The 22,759-nt window shown below is 42.1% G+C and overlaps 1 protein-coding gene across 1 annotated transcript in view; it reads right to left on the bottom strand.

Moving 5' to 3' along the window:
- Positions 1-492: 492 nt before the first annotated feature.
- The window catches only part of SCAF8 (SR-related CTD associated factor 8), a 214,092-nt gene continuing 191,825 nt past the window's right edge, over positions 493-22,759 (bottom strand). The window contains exons 23-24 of the transcript XR_013441049.1: positions 17,691-17,867; positions 493-696 (exon numbers count right to left, since the gene is read on the bottom strand). The gene's annotated coding sequence lies outside the window, so the exon portion shown is untranslated. The remainder of the gene's footprint in view (positions 697-17,690; positions 17,868-22,759) is intronic.

A 22,759-nucleotide genomic window follows, 5' to 3' on the forward strand; every position in this document is an offset into this window, starting at 1 on the left:
CTCTTTCCAGTGCTGTGCAGTATTTCTGATAGAAGGACACTGAGCTAATGGCGTCAACCCAGCAAATCATCCCTCCCGAGTTCAACGCCAACGAAAGTTTTCTTAAAACACCTTCACTTTGGGAAGATTTTTTTTTTTTTCTTTTTTAAGTTGTAGCCTTTTGCTCCTTTTTCTCTCTTTCCCGGCACCTGAGGAAAGAGTCTTCCTGCCACGTAAAGTCTCTGCTGCCGCCCAGACCCTGCGGGCTACAGAAACGATGTCACATGCACACACACACCCAACACCACCCAAGAATGGCTGTGTTTAATACATATCTCCACGGAGCTCAGAAGCAGTATTACAGCCTGTTTGTGGGCAAGAATGAGGATGCCGGCAACAGTTACTTGCACTAAGTGCTCTTCTAATCTTCATGCCCTTAACATGAACAGGCTACTCGTATTCTCCGTCCCAGCAACCCCACGATCTAGTAGAGAGCCAAAGACCACCGTGCCTCCAGTCCAGCTGTCTCTCCAGCAGACGAAGGCCACTCTGCCTTGTGTCAGGCTACTTTCGGAAAAGTCGAGAGTTCTAGAAGATAGCCTTTTCAAGGAAGGCCACATCTCTCCTTTCTGAAGATAACTTGGTCGTTTATAAATGGGTCTTTCCTTGGGCTGCTCGGGAACTTGCACGATTTACTTCACTGCATTTTTCAAACTTCTGAAAGAAAGAAAGCAGTAGGCTTGATTACAATTCCAAAAAGCTGTGTTTAACCCAAAACTCTAGATCCACCCTCTAGATCCATTGCCTTAAAACCATTTGCATGTGTGTATGTTGTGCCGTTGAGAGGTAGTCGTGCCGTGCTCGAGCCTGCACACGTGGACGATGGATCTTCTTTCTCCTGGATTCATTTGACCAGTTTTCCTTCCCACTACCACGTTCACAGGTCTAACTTTTTTAAAAATATTTTTTTTTTTTTATTTGAATCTAGTGTACCTAACATACTGTTATATTAGTTTCAGATGTATAATACAGTGATTAAACAATTCTGTACATTACTCACTGCTCATCATGATAAGTGTACTCTTAATCCCCTTCACCAATTTCACCCATCCCCCACCCACCTCCCCTCTGGTAACCATCAGTTGTTCTCTGTAGTTGAGTCTGTTTTTTTGTGTGTCTCTTTTTCTGTTTGTTTTTGTTTCTTAAATTCCACATATGAGTGAAACCATATGGTATTGGTTTTTCTCTAACTTAATTCACTGAGTATTATACCCTCTAGCTCCATCCACGCTGTTGCAAATGGCAAGATCTCATCCCTTTTTTAGGGTTGAGTAATATTCCATTGTATACATATACCACATCTTCTTTATCCATTCACCTATCAGTGGACACTTGGCCTGCTTTTACATCTTGGCTATTGTAAATAATGTTGCAATAAACATAAGGGTACATATATCTTTGCAAATTAGTGTTTTCATTTTCTTTGGGTAAATACCCAGTAGTGGAATTACTAGATCATATGGTAATTCTATTTTTAATTTTTGAGGACCCTCCATACTGTTTTCCAGAGTGGCTGCACCAGTTTGCATTCCCATGAACAATGCACAAGGGCTCTTTTTCCCACATCTTCGGCAACACCTGTTGTTTCCTGTGTTTTTTATTTTAGCCATTCTGACAAGTGGGAGGTAGTATTTCATTGTGGTTTTGATTTGCATTTCCCTGATGATGAGTGATGTAGAACATCTTTTCATGCGTCTGTTGGCCATCTGGATGTCTTCTTTGGAGAAATTCTGTTCATGTCTTCTGCCCATTTTTTAATTGGATTATTTATTTTTGGGGTGTTGAATTGTTTAAGTTCTTTATATATTTTGGATACTAACCTTTTATCAGATATGTCTTTACAAATATCTTCTCCCATTCAGTAGGCTGCCTTTTAGTTTAGTTTTTTAATTTTTTTTAGATTTTATTTTCCAAAATTTCTACAATGAACATAGATTACTTTTGTAAACAAGAAAAAAAGTTACAAAAAAAAACCTAAATATCATACTGAGCCAAGCTTTACACCTTTTTAATTCTTTTTTTTTAATTTTTTTTCTTTTTTAAATTTATTTAAATTTTAGGTAGTTAACATACAGTGCAGTATTGGTTTCTGGAGTAGAATTCAGTGATTCATCACTTACATACAACACCCAGGGCTCATCATAACAAGTCCTCTCCTTAATTCCCATCATCCATCTATCCCATCTCCCACCCACCTCCTCCAACAACCCTCAGTTTGTTCTCTATTGTTTAGAGTCTCTTATGACTTGTTTCTCTCTCTCCTTTTTTTTAATTTTCCCCCTTCCCATATGTTCATCTGTTTTCTTTCTTAAGTTCCAAATATGAGTAAAATCATATGGGATTTGTTTTTCTCTGACTGATTTATTTCACTTAGTATAATACACTCTAGCTCCATCCATGTCGTTGCAAATGGCAAGATTTCATTCTTTTTGATGGCTGGGTGATATTCCATTGTGTGTGGATATATATATATATATATATACCACATCTTCTTTATCCATTCATCTGTCAGTGGACATTTGGGCTCTCTCCATATTTTGGCTATTGTGGATAATGCTGCTATAAACATCGGGGTACATGTATCCCTTTGAATCAGTATTTTTGTATCCTTTGGGTAAATACCTAGTAGTGCAATTGCTGGATCATAGGATAGTTCTATTTTTGAGGAACATCCGGACTGTTCTCCAGAGTGGCTATATGGGTTTGCATTCCCACCAAGAGTAAAAGAGGGTTCCCCTTTCTCCGCAGCCTTGCCAACATCTATTGTTTCTTGTGTTGTTAATTTTAGCCATTCTGACAGGTGTGAGGTGGTATCTCATAGTTTAGTTTATTGATTGTTTCCTTCACAGTGCAGAAGCTTTTTTTTTAAATGCCAATAATTCATTTTTGCTTTTGTTTCCCTTGCCTGTGGTGACGTGTCTAGTAAGAAGTTGCTAAGGCCAAGGTCAGAGAGCTTTCTGCCTGTATTCTCTAGGATTTTGATGGTTTCCTGTCCCACATTAAGGTCTTTCATCCATTTTGAATTTATTTTTGTGTATGGTGTAAGAAAGTGGTCCAGTTTCATTCTTCTGCATGTTGCTGTCCAGTTTTCCCAACACCTTTTGTTGAAGAGACTGGCTTTTTTTTTAAAAGAAACTATTTATTTGAGAGAGAGTATATGGGAGTGGGGAGGAGGGACAGAGGGGGAGGAACAGAGGGAGAGGGAGAAGCAGGCTCTCCGCTGAGCAGGGAGCCCAACACGGGGCTCGATCCCAGGATCCTGAGATCATGACCTGAGCTGAAGGCAGATGTTTAACCAACTGAGCCACCCAGGCGCCCCAAAGAGACTGTCTTTTTTCCACTGGATATTCTTTCCTGCTTTGTTGCAGATTAGTTGACCATATAGTTGTGGGTGCCTTTTAGTTTGGTTGATTGTTTCCTTTGTTGTGCAGAAAATTTTATTGTGATGTAGTCTCACCAGTTTATTTTTGCTTTTGTTTCCCTTGCCTCAGGAGACATATCTAGAAAAAAAGTTGCTAGGCTGATGCCAGAGACATTACTACCTGCACTCTTTTCTAGGATTTTTATGGTTTCAGGCCTCACATTTAGGTCTTTAATCCATTTTAAATTTATTTTTGTTTATGGTGTAAGAAAGTGGTCCAGTTTCATTCTTTTGCGTGTAGCTGTCCACTTTCCCAAAACCATTCGTTAAAAAGACTGTCTTTTTCCCCATTGCATATTCTTGCCACCTTTGTCCAAGATTAATTGACCATATAATTGTGGGTTTATTTCTGGGTTTTCTATTCTGTTCCATTGATCTATGTGTCTATTTTTGTGCCAGTACTATACTATTTTGATTACTACCGCTTTATATTATAGCTTGAAATCTGGCATTGTGATACTTCCAATTTTGTTCTTCTTTTTCAAGACTGTTTTGGCTATTCTGGGCCTTTTGTGGTTCCATACAAATTTTAGGATTGTTAGTGCTAGTTCTGTGAAAGATGTTGTTGGTATTTTGATGGGGATTGCTACAGATTGCTATCAGTAGTATGGACATTTTAAAAATATTTGTCCTTCCAATCCATGAGCATGGAATATCTTTCCATTTGTTTGTGTCATCTATACTTTCTCTCATCAGTGTTTTATAGTTGTCAGAGTACAAGACCTCCTTGGTTAGGTTGATTCCTAGGTATTTTATTATTTTTGGTGTCATTATAAATGGGATTGTTTTCTTAATTTCCCTTTCTGCCATGTCATTGTTAGTATATAGAAATGATTTCTGTACATTGATTTTGTAATTTTTTTTTTTTTAAGATTTTTATTTATTTATTTATTTGAGAGAGAGAGCGAGAAACAGCATGAGAGGGGATAGGGTCAGAGGGAGAAGCAGGCTCCCCGCTGAGCCAGGAGCCCGATGCGGGACTCGATCCCAGGACTCCGGGATCACGACCTGAGCCGAAGGCAGTTGCTTAACCAACTGAGCCACCCAGGCGCCCTGTACATTGATTTTGTATACTGCGACCTTACTGAATTCATTTACCAATTCTAATAGTTTTATGGTGGAGTCTGTAGGGTTTTCTATATATAGTACCATGTCATCTGCAAATAGTGAAAGTTTTACTTCTTCCTTACCAGTTTGAATGCCTTTTATTTCTTTTTCTTGTCTGACTGCTGTGGCTAGGACTTCCAGTTCTATGTTGGATAAAAGTGGTAAGAGTGGACATCCTTGTCTTGTTCCTGACCTTAGGGAAATGCTCTGGTTTTCACCATTAAGTATGATGTTAGCTGTGAGTTTTTCATAAATGGCCTTTATTATGTTGAGGTATGTTCCCTCTAACCCTACTTTGTTGAAGGTTTTTATCATGAATGGATGTTGTACTTTGCGAAATGCTTTTCCTGCATCTATCAAAATGATCATATACTTTTTACCCTTTCTCTTGTTGATATGAGGTATCACACTGATTGATTTGGAAATATTGAACCATCCATACATCCCAGGAATAAATTCCACTGATCATGGTGAATGATTTTTTTAAATATATTGTTAGATTCAGTTTGCTAGTATTTTGTTCAGTTTGTTGAGGATTTTATACATCTATGCTCATCCAAGATATTGGCCTGTAGTTCTCTTTTTTGGTAGTATATTTATCTGGTTTTGGTATCAGGGTAATACTGGCCTCATGAAATAAATTTGGAAGCTTTCCTTCCTCTTCTATTTTTTGGAATAGCTTGAGAAGAATAGGTATTAAGTCTTCTTTAAACGTTTGGTAGAATTCACCTGTGAAGCCATCTGGCCCTGGACTTTTGTTTGTTGGGGAGTTTTTTTTATTACTGATTCAATTTCTTTGCTGGTAATTGGTCTGTTCAAATTTTCTATTTCTTCCTGATTCAGTTTTGGGAGAGTGTATGTTTCTAGGAATTTATCCTTTTCTTCTAGGTTGTCCAATTTGTCGGCACATAACTTTTTCATAATATTCTCTTAAAATCCTTTGTATTTCTGTGGTGTTGGTTGTTATTTCTCCTTGTTCATTTCAGATTTTGTTTGAGACTTCTCTCCCTCTCTCTCTCTCTTTAATGAGTCTAGCTAAAAGTGTATCAATTTTGTTGATCTTTTCAAAGAACCAGCTGGTGGTTTCATTGATCTGTTCTATTGTTTTTTTAGTTTCTATTTCATTTATTTCTCCTCTAGTCTTTATTGTTTCCTTCTACCAGTTTTAGGTTTTAGGCTTATTCTTCTTTTTCTAGCTCCTTCAGGTGTAAGGTTAGGTTGTGTGAGATGTTTCTTGCTTCTTGAGGTAGGCCTGTATTGCTATAAACTTTCTTCTTATAACAACTTTTGCTGTATTCTAAAGATTTTTGGACCATTGTGTTTTCATTTTCATTTGTCTCCATGTATTTTTAATTTCCTCTTTGATTTCTTGGTTGGCACATTCACTGTTTAGTAGCATGTTATTTAACCTCCATGTATTTGTGTTTTTTCCAAATTTTTTCTTGTGATTGATTTCTAGTTTCATAGGGCTGTGATTAGAAAAGATGCATGGTATGACTTCAGTTTTTTTTTTTAATTGGCTGAGATATGTTTTGTAGCCTAATATGTTATCTGTTCTGGAGAATGTTCCATGTGCACTTGAAAAGAATGTGTATTCATTCTCCTGTTTTAGGATGGGATGTTCTGAATTACCTGTTAGATCCATCTGGTTCAATGTGTCATTCAAAGCCACTGTTTCCTTGATTTTTTTGTTTGGATGATCTATCTATGGATATAAGTGAGGAGTTAACATCCCCTACTATTATTGTATTACTATCGATTAGTTCCTTTATGTTTGTTATTAGCTGCTTTTTGGAATTGGGTGCTCACATGTTGGGTGCGTAAATATTTACAATTGTTATATCTTCTTGTTGGATTGTTCCCTCTATGATTATATAGTGTCCTTCTTTGTCTCTTGTTACAGTCTGTTTTAAAGTCTATTTTGTCTGATATAAGTATTGCTATTCCAGCTCTCTCTTCACTTCCATTTGCATAATAAATGCTCTTTTATCCCTTCACTTTCAATCTGCATGTGTCTTTAGGTCTCAAATGAGTCTCTTGTAGGCAGCATATAGATGGGCCTTCCTTTTTTATCCATTCTGTCACCCTATTTTCTATTAGAGCATTTAGTACATTTACATTCAAAGTAATTATTGATAGGTATGTACTTGTTGCCATTTTATTACTTGTTTTATGGTTGTTTTTGTAGTTCTTCTCTGTTCCTTTCTTCTCTTGCTATCTTCTCTCATGGTTCACTGGCTTTCTTTTTCTTTTTTTAAGATTTATTTATTTATTTTTGGAAAGAGAGTGTGAGTGGGGGGAAGGGCAGAAGGATAGGGAGAAGCAGACTCCTCACTGAGCAGGGAGCTCGTCTCAGGGCTTGATCCCAGGCCCCTGAGATCATGACCTGAGCCAAAGGCAGATGCTTAACTGACTGAGCCACCCAGGCACCCCGGCCTCCAAAGTTTCTGCTAAAAAATCAGCTAATAGCCTTATGGGGTTTCCCTTGTATGTAACTGTTTTCTTTTCTCTTGTTTCTTTTAAAATTCTCTCCTTATCACTACTTTTTGCCATTTTAATTTTTTTTTTTTTTTAATTTTTTGCCATTTTAATTTTTATGTCTCTTGGTGTGGACCTCGTTGGGTTGATTTTGTTTGGGGCTCTCTGTACCTCCTGCATCTGGATTTTTGTTTCCTTCCCCAGATTTCAGAATTTTTCAGCTATTATTACTTCAAATGAATTTTTTGCCCCTTTTTCTCTCTCTTCTCTTTCTAGGATCTCTGTAATGTAAATGTCATTATACTTGATGGCATCACTGAGTTCCCTGACCCTCTTTTCATTTTTTTTTTCCTCTCTCCAGTTCAGCTTGATTACTTTCCATTACTCTGTCCTCCAGGTCACTGATTCATTCTTCTACTTCTACTCTAGTCTACTATTTATTCCATCCAGTGTATTTTTTTAAAAAGTTTTATTTAGGGGCACCTGGGTGGCTCAGTTGGTTAAGTGTCTGCCTTTGGCTCTGGTCATGATCCCAGGGTCCTGGGATGGAGCCCCACATTGGGCTCCCTGCTCAGCAGGGAGCCTGCTTCTCCCTCTCCTACTCCCCCTGCTTGTGTTCTCTCTCTGTCTCTCTGTCAAATAAATAAATAAAATCTTTTTTAAAAATAAAAGATTTATTTATTTATTTAAGAGAGAGAGAGAAAGGATACATGCAAGCTGGGGAAGGGTTGGGGGGAGAGAGAAAGAATCTTCAAGCAGACTCCTTGCTGAGCCCCCAACATGGGCTCAATCCCAGAACCCTGAGATCATGACCTGAGCCAAAATCAAGAGCTGGCCGATCAACCGACTGACCTACCCAGGCGCCCCCCATCCAGTGTATTTTTAATTTCAGTTATTGAGTTCATCTCTGATTGGTTCTTTTTTATGTTTTCTGTATCTTTGTTAAGGGTCTCACTGAGGTCTTCCACCATTTTCTCAAGTCCAGTGAGTATCTTTGTGACCATTACTTTATATTCTCTATCAGGCACATTACTTAGTTCCATTTCATTTAGGTCTCTTGCTGTGATTATGTCCTGTTCTTTCATTTGGGACATATTCCTCTGTCTCACTCTGTCTAACTCTCTGTGCGTGTTTCTATGTGTTAGGAAAGTCAGCTACATCTCCTGTTCTTGAAAGTAGTTTTGTAGAAGAGGTTCTGTAGTGCCCTGTGATACAGGGGCCCCTGTTCACCAGCACCTGGCACTTCAGGGGCATCTCTTAATGTGTGTTGTGTGTGCCCTACTGTTGGGCCTAAGCTGCTTTTGCCTTTAGAGCAGTTGTCGGCAATGGCTCTCTTTGCCTGTTGTGGGCAGGTTTAGGTCCCTGTGGTTGTTAGTGGGCCAGTCTGGGGCTGTCTTGGATTTGAGTTGAGTCAGACCAGACATTTGCCAGATGCATTAGCACCGAACTGCAGGGCGCTTTCTCCGTGTTGTCTCAAGAAACTTTTGTTGGTGAGTAGGGCCTGCGAGCAGACCAGATGTTGGGACTGGTGTATATGGTCATCTTTCCCTCTTCCCAGGGTAGGGGTCACCTTACAGTGGTGCCGGCTGCTGTCAGGCCCACCTGCACACTGCCAGGCCTGTGGCACTGCTTTGGATGGGCTCCAGCCAAGTGTGTAGTGGAGGGGGCGGGTCCCCAGAAGAGCACAGCAGCTGGGCCTGTGGTGCCAGCAAGGTCCTTTGCTCCTGGAGAAGCCTCCCAACGATCCCTGCCCATGCAGCACACGCTCTGAGATTAGTAAACAAATCTCCTCTCGTATACCTTGGGCAGCATTTTTCAAACTGTTTCTATGCTGTATCTGCATGGGGCTGTTTGCTGTGCTGTCTCTTTAAGTTAATTATTTTCTGAATCAGACAAAATACCTATTATAATGCTATACATCTTAAAGATGTCCAGTCAGTTCTTGCTCACCCGATGGTCGTATAGCCAGCATTTCTTTTCACTGGAGCTTTCAGCATAGGAAATGTGTTTGCTGAACCCATAAAATTTCTGTGAAATGCAAAACTTATAAAACATGAACACAGCTTTTCTCTCGAGTTTCCCTTTATGGCCCTGAGTTCCACTTTCTCAGTGCCCTCATCCCGCAACACTTGCTCTTGGACTTCATCACAGCTTCTCTGGTTGGACTCTTCCTGAATTCCTTTTACTTCCTCCCAACCCCGCTCATTATGTTCAGACATTTCCACTCTCCCCTGAGCAGCACTGTCTTCCTAACCTTCTGTTAGGTACAAGCTGCTACTGCTTATCGAAAGCATTGGCATGTGGGGTTTGGAAGCCACAGTTCTAAGTGGTCAGAAGAAGGTTGAAACAGATACACTTCTGCTTACAAACAAAGATAGCTTATGCCACATTTGAAGCGGAGGGTTGTTGGCGTGGAGTCATCTAATATATGGATGGGATCTTTAGATGGGAAGTAATTTTTTGAAATTAAACTACCTAGAGAATGGACTTGGTCAGGATATTAGACTAGCAGCTTTCTCCTCATGAGCACAGAATTGAAATCTATTCAGGTGTACTTGTGTACAGTTGAAGAGGCATGCATGAACTATTTTGTACCTCCTCAGAAAGTTATAATTTGGTGATGATATACAACTTAGGGGTTTGGGTACAAACTAGGGTATTCAAAACCAGGGTATAAATGAGCTAAAACCTGACCTGAAGCTCAGATTTTTATGCTTGTCGATTTTTTTTTAAGTCCAGTATATCTCAAAAGAAAGAAAAAGTCTCCGGGTATCCTATAACTATTATAGTGGACATTCATCAGCTGCGTCAGATATACCATCTCTTTGTGTATATACGGAATATACATAGTGGTGCAGCCATGACCCCACACGCTTCCATATAGACTTACCTGATTCTCTTAACGCCTTTTCCTATTGCATTTTTAAAAAGGGATTTACAAACATTAATGATAGGATGGAGAAATGATGTCATGCAGAAAAAAATCTGCTTTTTCAACTCTGTGTCTAGCATATAACATACTTACTGAATTAACAGATATAGAATTAATGAATCCTTATTTTCTTAAGTTAGAGCAATAATACCTTGAATTTGTAGCTATTCTTTCCTTTTTTAATCCAAACTTTCCAACTGTAAGTTTTAAGTAAGCCACGAGCTGTAAAATCCAAACTTCAGACTTTTAAATTAGATATAGTTGTCTATAGGACTATTTATAACCTTTCTATAAGAGATTGGATTTATATCATTACACTATAAGGAATAGGTTTCCATTAAAAAAATAAAAAACAAATTTTGACATTAAAATTCTCTCTTCTAGATTATTACAAAGTTACCATCAGTATCTGCAGTGATCCCCCAAAGGTATAGGATTGATGAAATCTTTCTGCCTGAATTTTTCTCTGCTATTGAATTTTAAAAATACTGATATTTTACCATTTTTCCAAAAAGAAAAGAAAGAAAGAAAGAAAATACAGCTGTTGTCTATTCTTTATGCCTCTGGAATAGTTTGCTTCCTTCCTTACCCCCACCCTTTATCCCCCTCTCCCAAGAAGGTACGGGGAACTACGTTTGCGTGTTTTATTATTTCATCATCGGAATGAGAGTCTCTGCAAACACGCTTTCCTTTGTGGAATTCTCTAATAAAAACAGACAGCCTGTTTTAAACAAGCAACCCTGCGATCAGAGGACGACAGAGAAGCTCAACGCAGGGGGCTGCCAGACTTTTTCCTCTCACCTCACAGCCTGGCTATCTCTATCATCTGCAAATATATCCTCCTTGCCACAAGAGAATTTAGAAAGCAATTTTGGGGGCGGCTGGGTGGCTCAGTTGGTTAAGCAACTGCCTTTAGCTCAGGTCATGATCCCGGAGTCCTGGGATCGAGTCCCACATTGGGCTCCTGGCTCAGCGGGGAGCCTGCTTCTCCCTCTGACCCTCTCCCTTCTCATGCTGTTTCTCTCTCCCTCACTCTCTAATAAATAAATAAAATCTTTAAAAAAGAAAGAAAGAAAGAAAGAAAGCAATTTCGGTTCCTGCTAACGAGGTAGACCCAATTTATCACGTTTTAGAAAATTTCTTTGTTAAAGCACCATTTTCTAGAACAAGAAGCTATTGTTAATTAATGCGGAGTCCTAACTCAACCTGAAATTTCACTGAGAAATGCACCCCCCCACTACTATTAGGAGCCAGCCATGCTCCGGTCACTCCTGTCACCACCTGCTCGCACAGAAACCTGAAGGCGGTCCAGGTTCACCTACTGGAGAAGGAAGTGGCTGAGAAATCTGCCTTTTGTCATGGCAGTGAGGTCAGGAGAAACAAGCCATTCTGGGAGGGGCGCTCTCCTGTCTCAGCAGCACTGTCCCGAGCGCAAGGTGAGCCGCGGGGTGACTGACCCCACATGCTTCCAACTCCTGAGAAGAGTAAATGAACAAGCAGCACAGCAGAGGGTCACCCAAGCCATCCACAGCCCCAGGGACCACCACCCCCATCTATCCCTCCTGGAAAGTTCCATTTTGCTCCTGTTTTATTCCTGGTCCAACACAATTTCAGCAATACAAAGGCTTACTAGTGGAGTAAGACAAAAAACAAAGTTCCAGAGAACAATGCCCTGCTACCTAAGTCCCAGCCCCTGCCCTGTCCACACTCCCCTTTCCATTCTGCCACCTCCCCAGACTCCCTCCTCCTCTGTCTTGCTCCCTACCTCACTCAGTACTATCCTGACTTCCCACACGGCTTGGAGCTGCCTCTGACCTCTCCTGACCTTCACGCCCACAACCATTTGGTCTCCAGCCTTCTCCTTGTCACCTCCTAAAGAGCATCCAAACCTCTCCTCCTCTCCACCATTCCCACCAGAATGGGAATGGACAGAAGCCCAGACAATCATACGTTCCTGGTTCCTGGTGACTCTCTGACACTCTGGGACCTGGCAAAGTGGTGTCTGTCCGTGAACACATCCCAGGGTCTGTCTGGGTGGCACCAGCTCTGTGCTTCCACTGCATTATGACTATCTGTTCCCCTCCCTAACAGACCGTGGACCCTAGGGTGGGGGTAGCCTCCTCACCTGGGAAATGGGACAATAACGTTACCTGTCTCATGAGGGCGGTTACAAAATGCATATGAAATAAGTTACCTGAAGCACTGAGCTCAGTGCTTGGCACAGAGTAAACGTTCAATAAATGTTAGTATATCATCAGTCTCTGAATTAAAACTTAATTAATGGACTAGTAGACAGCGAGGGTGTTGCTGTTCCTGGACAAGGACTCAGAACACCCTAGGTACTTGAGGGCTGCTCGCCACATGAGTGGGCTATTTCCTCGGTGGAGCTGGTCCACCTCTTGCTGGGCACACACGTGTTGCAAAGCCCTGCTCAGTGATGTGGCAACTGGACGCTTGGCCCCACGGGCAGGAGTCTCTTACTTCTTTCCCGTCTGTCACGTTAGCTTCCTCTATTCGTTAATATAACTAGGTTCTTTTTCCCTTTTCCCCTTTCATCTGGGAGCTGCTCATGGATAACCCTTCCCTGCAGGCTCAAGTTCACCTTTATCTGAGGATGGAGATAAGGAATGTTGCCACAGCTCTTTAGAGATGCCAACCCTCACCTAACCTTCTCTGCTCCCAGAAGTTACATGGTTAGCAGAGGCTCCCCTTTAATAAAAACCCAGTGCCCTTCTTTTTCTGGGCATATCATGCTGCATCATCCCAGATGTGATTATACTAGGAAATGTCGGTAAAGCACTGACCATCATACATTTTCAAGGAAAGTGAATGTGTGTGGGTGTGCATGCACCTTCATGTGTGTTCATGAACTCTCGTGGCGTAGTGTGACAGCTAACAGCTCCTACCAGAGTCCGAATGTCTGCTTTAAATCCTGGCTCCACATCTTACACTAGTTTTGTGACCTCAGGAAATGACTTACCCCTCCAAGCCTGTTTCCTCATGTGTAGATGGGGATAATAATAGAGCGTACAGATGGGATCAGATGGGGATTAGATGAGTTCATATCTTGTAAAGCACATAGTAAGCACCATGTGTTACACAAGCTAAAAACAATTACAGAATTCTTTTGTCCTGATGCTTTCTTTTCAACATATTTTCAAACATGAAAAACACATAATATGTGGCACAGTGTGGGCTATGTCCAATGTAGGGGATCTTTATTGCTCTTTAATGGGCTGATATCTGAATTTATATGAAAAACACAGCCCCGGATCACTCTGTGGAACAACACAGATGATCTTAGCACAAAACCAGCATTGCATAAAGAAACTCAACTGTATACTAGCCTAGGGAGAGGAAATTCAGAGACTGATGATATACTAACATTTATTGAGCGTTTACTCTGTGCCAAGCACTGAGCTCAGTGATTCAGATAATGGATTTCATTTGCATCTTGTAACCGCCTCATGAGACAGGTAACATTAGTGTCCCATTTCACAGATGAGGAGTCACCTGGGTCATAAAAAGGGTAAGCAACCTGCCTGTAGTCATAGAGCTGCTTCCCAGCTGACCCAGAGAGGATGGGTCTGATCACCAATTGTAGGGGGGAAGACAGGACTCTTCATTTTATTAAAGAACTCCTTTCCATTTGGAAAATATAGTTCCAGATTTCCAAGTTAGTTATCATTGTTACCACATGGATGTTCATTAAATATTGGCTGTTGATTATAATGACCGAGCCCTAGACCACATTGGGAAGCTGGCCATGGCCTTCTGGGTTCCTTCCCCAATATCTCCTCTAGGTCCCAGGATAGAAAATCACACACTAAACAACCACTGGCTGTTGCTAAGAGCTTAAGCCATGAACTTTCTCAGGGGACATTTGTGTTTAATTGAAAAACAGATGATGCCTTGGAAAACCGAAAGGAATGATGAGACGTTGTGGAATCTCAGACATTCATATGAGCAGTGAGGGTGATTAATTGAGGAGGCCTCCCCGCCCCCCGTCAATCACTCCAACAGATCGACCCTGATGATGCACATTTATATGAGAAAATATTGTGACGGCACTGAGTAATTTCTGTAATTCCCTTCCTGGCAAGACCTTGGCCCGAGTTATCCTTCACTGCAAAGTACACATGGTTGTAAACTGTATCTATTTCCTCAATCAGTGTCAGTCCTGACTCAAGCCAGTTTAGGCTAGTCATGAAACAAGAACCAGGAAAGCAAAAGCCCCCTGACCCTTGCCACATTGGGGTACTGAAGGCAATGGATACCGGGGTAGATATAAACTTGAGGACGCCTACGTGGAGAGAGGCAGATCTGCACACTGAGGATGCAGAGTGGCCTGAATCCCTCTCGCAAGGAAAACATAGGCTCAGATCCTGAGTTGAATATAAAATGTGGGGAGAGGTACAGAAATCTAATTATCTTTCCTTTTCCGTTATTGAACTCAACTCAGTACACCAGCCCCGTTTCTAGTTAGTAGTTGTGTTAGTTTGCTAGGCGACCATAACAACTGAGCATACACGGGTGGCTTTAAACAACAGAAATCTTTTCTCTCACGGTTCTGGAGACTAGAAATCTAAGATCAAGGTATCAGCAGGGCCATGAACTCTGTTAAGGGCTCCAGGGGAGAATCTGTCCCATGCCTTTCTTTTAGCTTCTCGTAGTTGCCTGCAATCCTTGGCATTCCTTGGCTTGTGAACACATCACTCCAATCTCGGCCTCTGCCAGCCGGTGGTGTTCTCCCTGTGGGTCTCTGTCTCTTCTCCTCTTCTTCTAGGGACACCAGTCATACTGATTTGGGGCCCTCTCTAATGACCTCAACTTAACTTAGTTACATCAGTAAGACCCTATTTCCAGATAAGGCCACATTCACAGATACCAAGAGTTAGGACTTCAACATGGCTTCTGAGGAGACCTAATTCAACCCACAACAGGAGCTGGACACTAAATCTCACCACCAAAGAAATTCAGTCCCTTCCAGTTTAGAACTCTGGTCTCTTTCAGACACTTATTTTGTTAATTCTGGATGCCCCCTAGTTCCCTGCTCCTTTTCTTCTCTCTGGATGTGAAATAAGGTCCAAGAGGAGGCCAGGGGGTGGGGGCAGGTAAGGGATTCCTAAGAATGAGGGCAGAGCTGGCCCAGCATGAGGGCCATGTGATTGGCACACACGCCTTAGGGCTCTGAGTCCTTCTAGCCTGGACCTGGACATCACACTTGGCCTTTATGGTAAACGCTGCCGCATAAGCCCCCGCAGGGGGCTCCCACCAGCAGGACTCCATAGGCTGTGTTCTTGCTTCAACCTGGAGGCCTCTTCTCTGCCTTCCTTGGGGAACTGATAGGTTTGGGAAGTCCCCCTCCCACAGCACTTGGGGCCCTTCGGGGTACACAGGACCTAAAAGCTGTCCTCTGGCTCTCAGTCTAAAGTTGGCTTTTTTTTTTTTTTTTTTTCAGTTCACTGCTCCACTGAATGGGGGCCTCTCAAGCGGCCCCAATTCCCTGGGGGCTGACCCCCAGGGACACTACTTTGGGATCTCCAAATCTTCTCTAGGTTATTTTATCCCCATCCCCAGGGACAAGGGCACAGCCTCTCTCTGATCCTCCCTGTACCCCAGCTCCCCTGGCCTTGTGCCTCGCCCCAGGACAGGTGCTTATCTCCAGTCTCAGAGTACGTTTGTGCATGGGGGGGGGGGGGGTCATTGTCCTTAGGATATCACACATGCTTCTCTATTCTACAGTTTTCCTTTGAAACGCCCAAAATGAACAATCTGGTTCTTAACTTCATGCTTCTAGAGATGGAAAAAGAGCTTATATTAGACCAACCCTCCTGAAGTGAAAAACTAGCAGTAAATCTGGATAAACATTAGGCACACAAACTCATGTTTGGAGTCATTAAAGAGCTGCCCATACACGGAGGTCTAGGACCAAAATCTCTGAGAAAAGGGAATTCTGGAGAGAGGAGCCCACTATTCAGCTTCCTTTTCTCCTAGAGGCCTTTGCCAATCACTAAACTACCAAGACAGCCAGAGAAAAGGTATCCGCAAGAATTGGGCCCCATAAAAGTCTGGCATCCAGACAATGTATAGAACTTAGACAAATCAATTAATTTAAAAAATCAGTCATTGCAATTAAAAATGGGCAAAAGATTGGAATAGTTACTATACAAAAAAAGATACCCAAAGAGCTCATAAACATATGAAAAGATATTCTACCTCAGTCATCAGGGAACTAAAAACTAAGACAACAAAGAGACCCTATGGCATACCCTCCAAATGACTAAAACTAAAAAGACGATCATCTCAAGTGTCAGCAAAGCTGTGTCTAAGTCTCAAAATTGCTGGTGCAAGTATAAATTCATACAATCACTTTGGAAAAACTTTATGACAGTGACTACAAAAATTGAATAGATGCAGAATCTATGATCCTGAAATTCTACTCCCATGTATATACCCAACAAAAATGCACTTAAATGTGTTCAGTGTAGGTATGAGAACGTGGTTATAGCCATGTTACTTGTATGTGATAGCCCAAACAAGACACAGTCCAAGTGTCCCTCGATAGTAGAATGGATCGAGTGTGATATATTCACATTATGGAATACTATACAGCATAGTAAATAAATCAGCTCTTGCGTGAATCTTACAAAGGTAGTGTTGAGAGAAAGGAGCCAGACATAAGTTAATTGGTACTAAGTAGTTCCATTTCTAGAAAGTTAGAAACGGGTGAAACTGAAGTCTGGTGTAGGCTTCAGGATAGTGGTTACCCTGCTGGCCGTGAAGGGACCGGGGAAGGGAGGCATGCTGGTACTGCTCTATTTGTTGGACCGGACTGTGGTTGCACAGGTGCGTTCACTGGAGTAAATCCGCAAAGCTGTATCTTAGAATCAGTGCCTTTTTCTGTATTGAAGTAATTTTAATTAAAATGTTAGTAAAACAAGCATTCGTCACACAGACTCTTGACGTCGAACGTCAGAGCTATAGCTTTTAATGCACTTGCTCTTTGTGTAAAATAGGATATAAACATCGTTAGGACTGGAATGGCTTTTTGGATCTCATCATTAGACCTGATCCCATTTGCCTGTCGGCAAGGCCTGCTCATGTTCCTCACCTTCAAACTGAAGTTCTTGAGGGGAAATATCACTCCACCTTCGTGAGCTCACCTCCAGATTTTGCTTGTTTCAATTTGCTATGAATCTTCTTGAAGTCCCGCTAGAGTCCATCAACCTAAGGACTCCTTCTGCCCCGAAAAGCAAATTTGCTCTAAGTGTCCTGCCTCCAGCATGGAGAACACAAAGACAGCAAGCTCCTCTTCAGAGGAATCCTGGAGACCAAGGACCACCACTCCCAGACCTGACCTCTCTAGCCACCTTGATCTGCCCTTATTTTCCTTCGTACCACTCCGTCGCTGCATAAAACGTCCCTGGTGTGGTCAGCTGCCTTCTGATACTGCACTCCGTCTTGGTGACAGGGACTGTAGGGTCCTAAAAGGCAGAATTGTGCCTCACAGTCTGTTTTATTTTATTTATTTATTTTTTCACACTCCGTTTTAAATGCCGCAGCTTTGGCATGGTTTCTTGAGCAAAGCCGCTGCTCAGAACTACTTGTTTTTTCCATCCTGGTCTCCTGAGGGGTGAGGTTAGGGGAAGGAAGAATAGGAACATTCTGAGCTTGGTTTAATCCTTTGATACAAGAACCTGCCACACTCACGTGACTCACAGCTTCATGATACAAATGCGTCTGTGGGTCCCACATGGAGAAGTGGCAGAGTGGGGGGAGGCCGTGGCGAAGCTTCCATCCAGAAGCAGATGGGGAGCCCGGAGAAGGGCCTCGGAATTCAGCAGCACCGGCAGAGCTGGGCTGGGAGCAGACCCTCAGAGCTCCTCCCTGATGAGGAAAGAGCCAGGGTCAAATCTTGGTTCTACTCAAGAGTATCATTACTAATGACAGAGGGTACACATTGGTTGTTACGGCACATCAGGCATCATGCTATCTTAGTTCATCTTCAAATCAACACAAAGGGTAGAAACTATTTTGCAGATGAGACAACTAAAGCCAAGACAGGAGAAATAATTTGTCCAAGTTTTCGTGGCTAGTAGAAATAGTAAAGCCAGGGTTCAAATCCAAGTTTGCCGTCCTCCAAAGCAAGGGCTAAGGAAAACATGAGCATACGGGACTAGTAACTAGTGAAAGCAGCCTCAGATGTGACAAGATGTGCACACAAATAGCTATCCACCAGACAGACTGAGAAGTGCCACAGGAAGAGAACAAGCAAGTGTCATGATCGTTTTTGGCTGCAGGGGACTCCATCAAGAATACTAAGGTGATGGGGCGCCTGGGTGGCTCAGTCGTTGAGCGTCTGCCTTCGGCTCAGGTCATGATCCCAGGGTCCTGGGATCGAGCTCCGCATTGGGCTCTCTGCTCGGCCGGGAGCCTGCTTCTCCCTCTCCCACTCCCCCTGCTTGTGTTCCCTCTCTAGCTGTCTCTCTCTCTCTCTGTCAAATAAAAAAATAAAAAAAAAAAGAATACTAAGGTGAGCGGGGAAATTTTATCTCCATGTTACAATATTATGAAAGACTGAATTTTCAAATTGGAAATTTTCTATAATGACACAGTGGGCTGAGCTGAGCAGACACTTTCAGAATTCCTCCTTGCAGAGGAAAGATCCTGGATTTAAATATCAGTGGAATATAATTGAGAAGCTAGACCTGTCTTGAGGATGTCCCCTCCTGGCCACACCTCTGCAGGGTCCCTCCTAGCACCACAGGCAAGACCACGGGAGCCTTAGTACTGTGCGTGCTCTCCAAATGCCTCTCGGGCCATGGAATGTTCGTGAATTTTTATTGCAGTATAGACAACCACTTACCTGTTTGAAAGAAAAGCAAAATGGGAAAGACTGCTTTCATAAACGATTGCTATAGAAAATAGTAATTTTCTTTTCAAACAAAGACATGACTTCATTGTCATTGCCATATGTTTACTATAATATACCATTTGTGGAAGTTGCTACAAGTTGCCCTCCAAAACTTCAATATTTACATTCAGCCATTTATATTTATATTTAGGCACTGTGGTTTACCCCAGCATGGCTCTTGTTTGGGGCTTCAAATTTTAGGGGAACGCCTACAGATTTAGGGCCAGCCTAAAGTACCAAAATTTGGTAATGGGGAAGACATGAAGAAGATTCCTATTCAAGAAATATTTACAATTTATTTGTGCAGAGCACTTTTTTCTTGGAAATCTTCTAAGTTTCCAGTTCTTTTATTGAGGCTTTATTTGAAAGTCTGGCTCATGGGTTCCCAACCTGTGAGCTGAAACATACTGTAACATTTTCACAAAAATAGTGTGATATCGAGAAGCAGAACGCATTGCATCTCCCATTTGCTCCAACAGTGCATATTTATTTATTTATTCCTTATTCATCAACTAAGGATGTACTCTGTGCCAGGCACAGCACCAGGCCCCTGAAAATAGAAAGACATGGCTCCCACTCTAGAGGAATTTCCAGAGCATGATGAGTAAGACTTATCCCACTCTCGGACATTTTGGGGGCCAAGGAAGTGGGGGCAGCTACACCTAATACCTAGCATGCTGTCATACAAGAGGGAAGCAAAGAAGCCCAGCCTGAAGAGTGGGAGTCATCTGTCCATCATCAGCCTGGTGGCTTTCTGACAGCTTTGGCTTTAGCTTGACGCCCAAGTGGCACATCTCTATCTGAAGAAGTGTTTGAGTTGCCATTAGAAAGGACATGGGGATACTTTGTAAAATATCAAAGTCTTAGATCAGAGCCAGAAGCAAAGGGAAAAACACAAAATCATGTTGCATTTCAAAGCTTAATTCTGCAACACAGTCTCCAAGGTAATATGGTCTTCCTGTGTTCTTCATGAAGTTTTATTTTCTGATTACTCCCTAAAATATATAGACATTATTATTTTTTAAAGATTTATTTATTTATTTGAGAGAGAGCGAGAAAGAGAGTACGTGAGTGGGGTGGGGGGCAGGGGAGAGGCAGAGGGAGAGGGAGAATCTTAACCAGACTCCCCACTGAGCAGGGAGCCTGACTCGGGTTGCCATCTCAGCACCCTGAGATCAGGACCTGAGCTGAAATCAAGAGTCGGGCATTCAACCAACCGAGCCACGCAGGCACCCCTAGACATTATTAAAATGAAAGGGACAAATGGGGCTATTGATTTAGTGGCTGTGAAAAATGGTGACAAGAAAATTAGACATAAGGGGTAAAAAATATTCCAGATAGTAAGAGGATGAGCAAACAGCCAGCACAGCTTCTCTGCTCATGTCCTTGCTGAGGGAATGTGGGAGCATTGGATGTGGGAGCGTAAAGTCCTAGTCGAAATAAATACATGGGCTCTAATACTGCTTCCCTTAGTTTCTAGCCATTTGACTTCAGAAAAATTCCTTCATTTTCCTTTGGCTTCCTCAGTTTCCCCATGTGTCAAGTGGAGACAGTCCTACCTCACTGGCTTATACATGTGGTGTTCAGGGCATGGCCCCGCCAGGGACAGGTATATATGTATATTTTAATACGTTAACATCGTTAGCACTTAAATACCAAATCTTCCAAAATTATAATTGGTGTTATATGTAATTTATTATATATACGGAATTTTGAGAATTCTCAAAGGTTTTGACGGAGGTGATTTTTCAATATAAAAATAAAAGAAGCTGGGTGCCTGGGTGGCTCAGGGGGTTAAGCATCTGACTCTCGATTTGGGCTCAGGTCACGATGCCAGGATGGTGAGATCGAGCCCCCCTCCGTGCTGGGCACGGAGCCTGTTTAAAAAGATTCTCTCTCTGCCCCTCCCACCCCACTTGCTCTCTCTCTTTCTAAAAAAATAAATAAATAAAACAAACTGGCCTGTACCCGCTTTTAAAAATGGTGCTGCGTTTCTCTGTGGAAGTGGGAAGCATTCATAAAAAGCCAACGCAGCGGAGCCTCAAGTACCGCCCCACCTCCCACACAGCACATATGGTTTCCTACTTTCTCCAGCAGCGTGAGTCTGGTTTCAGTCTTTGAAAAAAGCTTCCCCAATTATATGACATTAGTCATTTACCGCGTAGCAAGAAGACACCAGAAAAGAGCATTCGGATTTCCATCTCACGAGAAACGCTGGGAAAGATCTGGAACCGTGTGGGAGGGTCAGCTCACCATTGAACTTGGACTGCGGAACTTTGGGTATTAACTTTACACACACGACCAAGGAAAAACAATTTGTTGAGTTGTTTTAACTTAGTAATCGTGACAGAGGAGGTTCTCTGGGACGGGGAAATGCACGTGGGAGTGCAGAGGAGTCTTTCTGAAACTGAGGCAGAGGAATGGCACAGAAGGTCTGTCTCACATCTGAGGATGCGGAGGGAGCCTTCTAGTGCTCACTCATGGGCTCTTCCTACAAAACAAGGGCAGAGTCTGTCCATGTCTTTGGGCGGGGGGAAGCTTGCATAATTTATATGGTGACTCGCCTGTAAACCTTAATTAAAAATCTGCTCAAGTTGTGTGAAATGAACAATAGCTGAGTAAAACAGCTTCATGGTAGAGTTCTCTCCTGAATATAAAATTGATCGGGAAGATAAATCCAAATGCCTTTTTTTCCCCCTTGAATCCAAGATATACATAGAAACTCCTAAGTCCAGGGAACTCCTTAGTTTAAAACATTTAAGTCGTATCAACTGAGCAAGAAGAATTTTTGAAACACACTAAACATTTCATGAATTTTGTCATTAAAAACATTCCAAATTAATTAAGGGAAAATTAGTCTGAAAAAAAAATTTTTTTTTTTTTTTGAGAGAGAGAGTGCTCAAGAAAGCACTTGTGAGGTCAGGGGTGGGGCAAAGGGAGAGAGAATTGTAGGCAGGCTCCACACCCAGCCCTGATCCCTATGTGGGGCTTGATCTCATGACACTGAGATCATGACCTGAGCCAAAATCAAGAGTCAGGCCTTTAACTGACTGAGCCACGCAGGGTCCCGAGATGTTTTTAAAGGAGGGTTCTTAGGGGTGCTTGGGGTGACTCAGTTGGTTAAGCATCCAACTCTTGATTTCAGCTCAGGTCATGATCTCAGGGTCATGAGATTGAGCCCTGAGTTGGGCTCTGCGCTGGGCATGGAGCCTGCTTGAGATTCTCTCTCTCCCTCTCCCCCTCCCCCTCCCCAACTTGTCTTTTTTTTTTTTTTTTTGTCTTTATGTTTTAAAAATATTTTCTACATCATTCTTTCAGGAGGAGGAACTTAGAATTGAAAAGGGTGTCAATGGACTATGGCTAAAATATACCAATTTTAGTAGGGGGAAGACCATATGAGGTCAAACTATCTGTGCATTTCTACATCCTCAACACATGGCCCTGTCCTGGAATATACTGGACACTCTTAAGTGTTCAATAAATGAATTAATACATGAATGAATCCCTTAAAATGATGAACTCAGTCACTAACAGAACAAAGAACATTGTTCATGAGAAAGAAGAAGACAAGAAAAAATAATTAGAGTCTGAAGGCATAATTTACTTAAGACATGTTTCTGTTGTGCTAATCCTATTTCTTCTTTCTCTCTGCCTTAATCTCCTGGTGGCCAATGTTTGTGTCGTATGTGGGAAGGTGGCATGGACAGGAAGGGATAAAAGTACTGGCCACCATTGTAGGTACCTGCTTAGTGTGTTCACATGAACAAAAAAGGTGCATAAAGATCATTAAGTCCAAGCCCTCACTCTGCAGATAAAGAAAGTGAGAAATCAAATGATGTGACAAAGGTCCTTGGCCCAACCAGCT

This window comes from Halichoerus grypus, chromosome 9 (assembly GCF_964656455.1).
Source record: "Halichoerus grypus chromosome 9, mHalGry1.hap1.1, whole genome shotgun sequence".
Classification (NCBI taxonomy): domain Eukaryota; kingdom Metazoa; phylum Chordata; class Mammalia; order Carnivora; family Phocidae; genus Halichoerus; species Halichoerus grypus.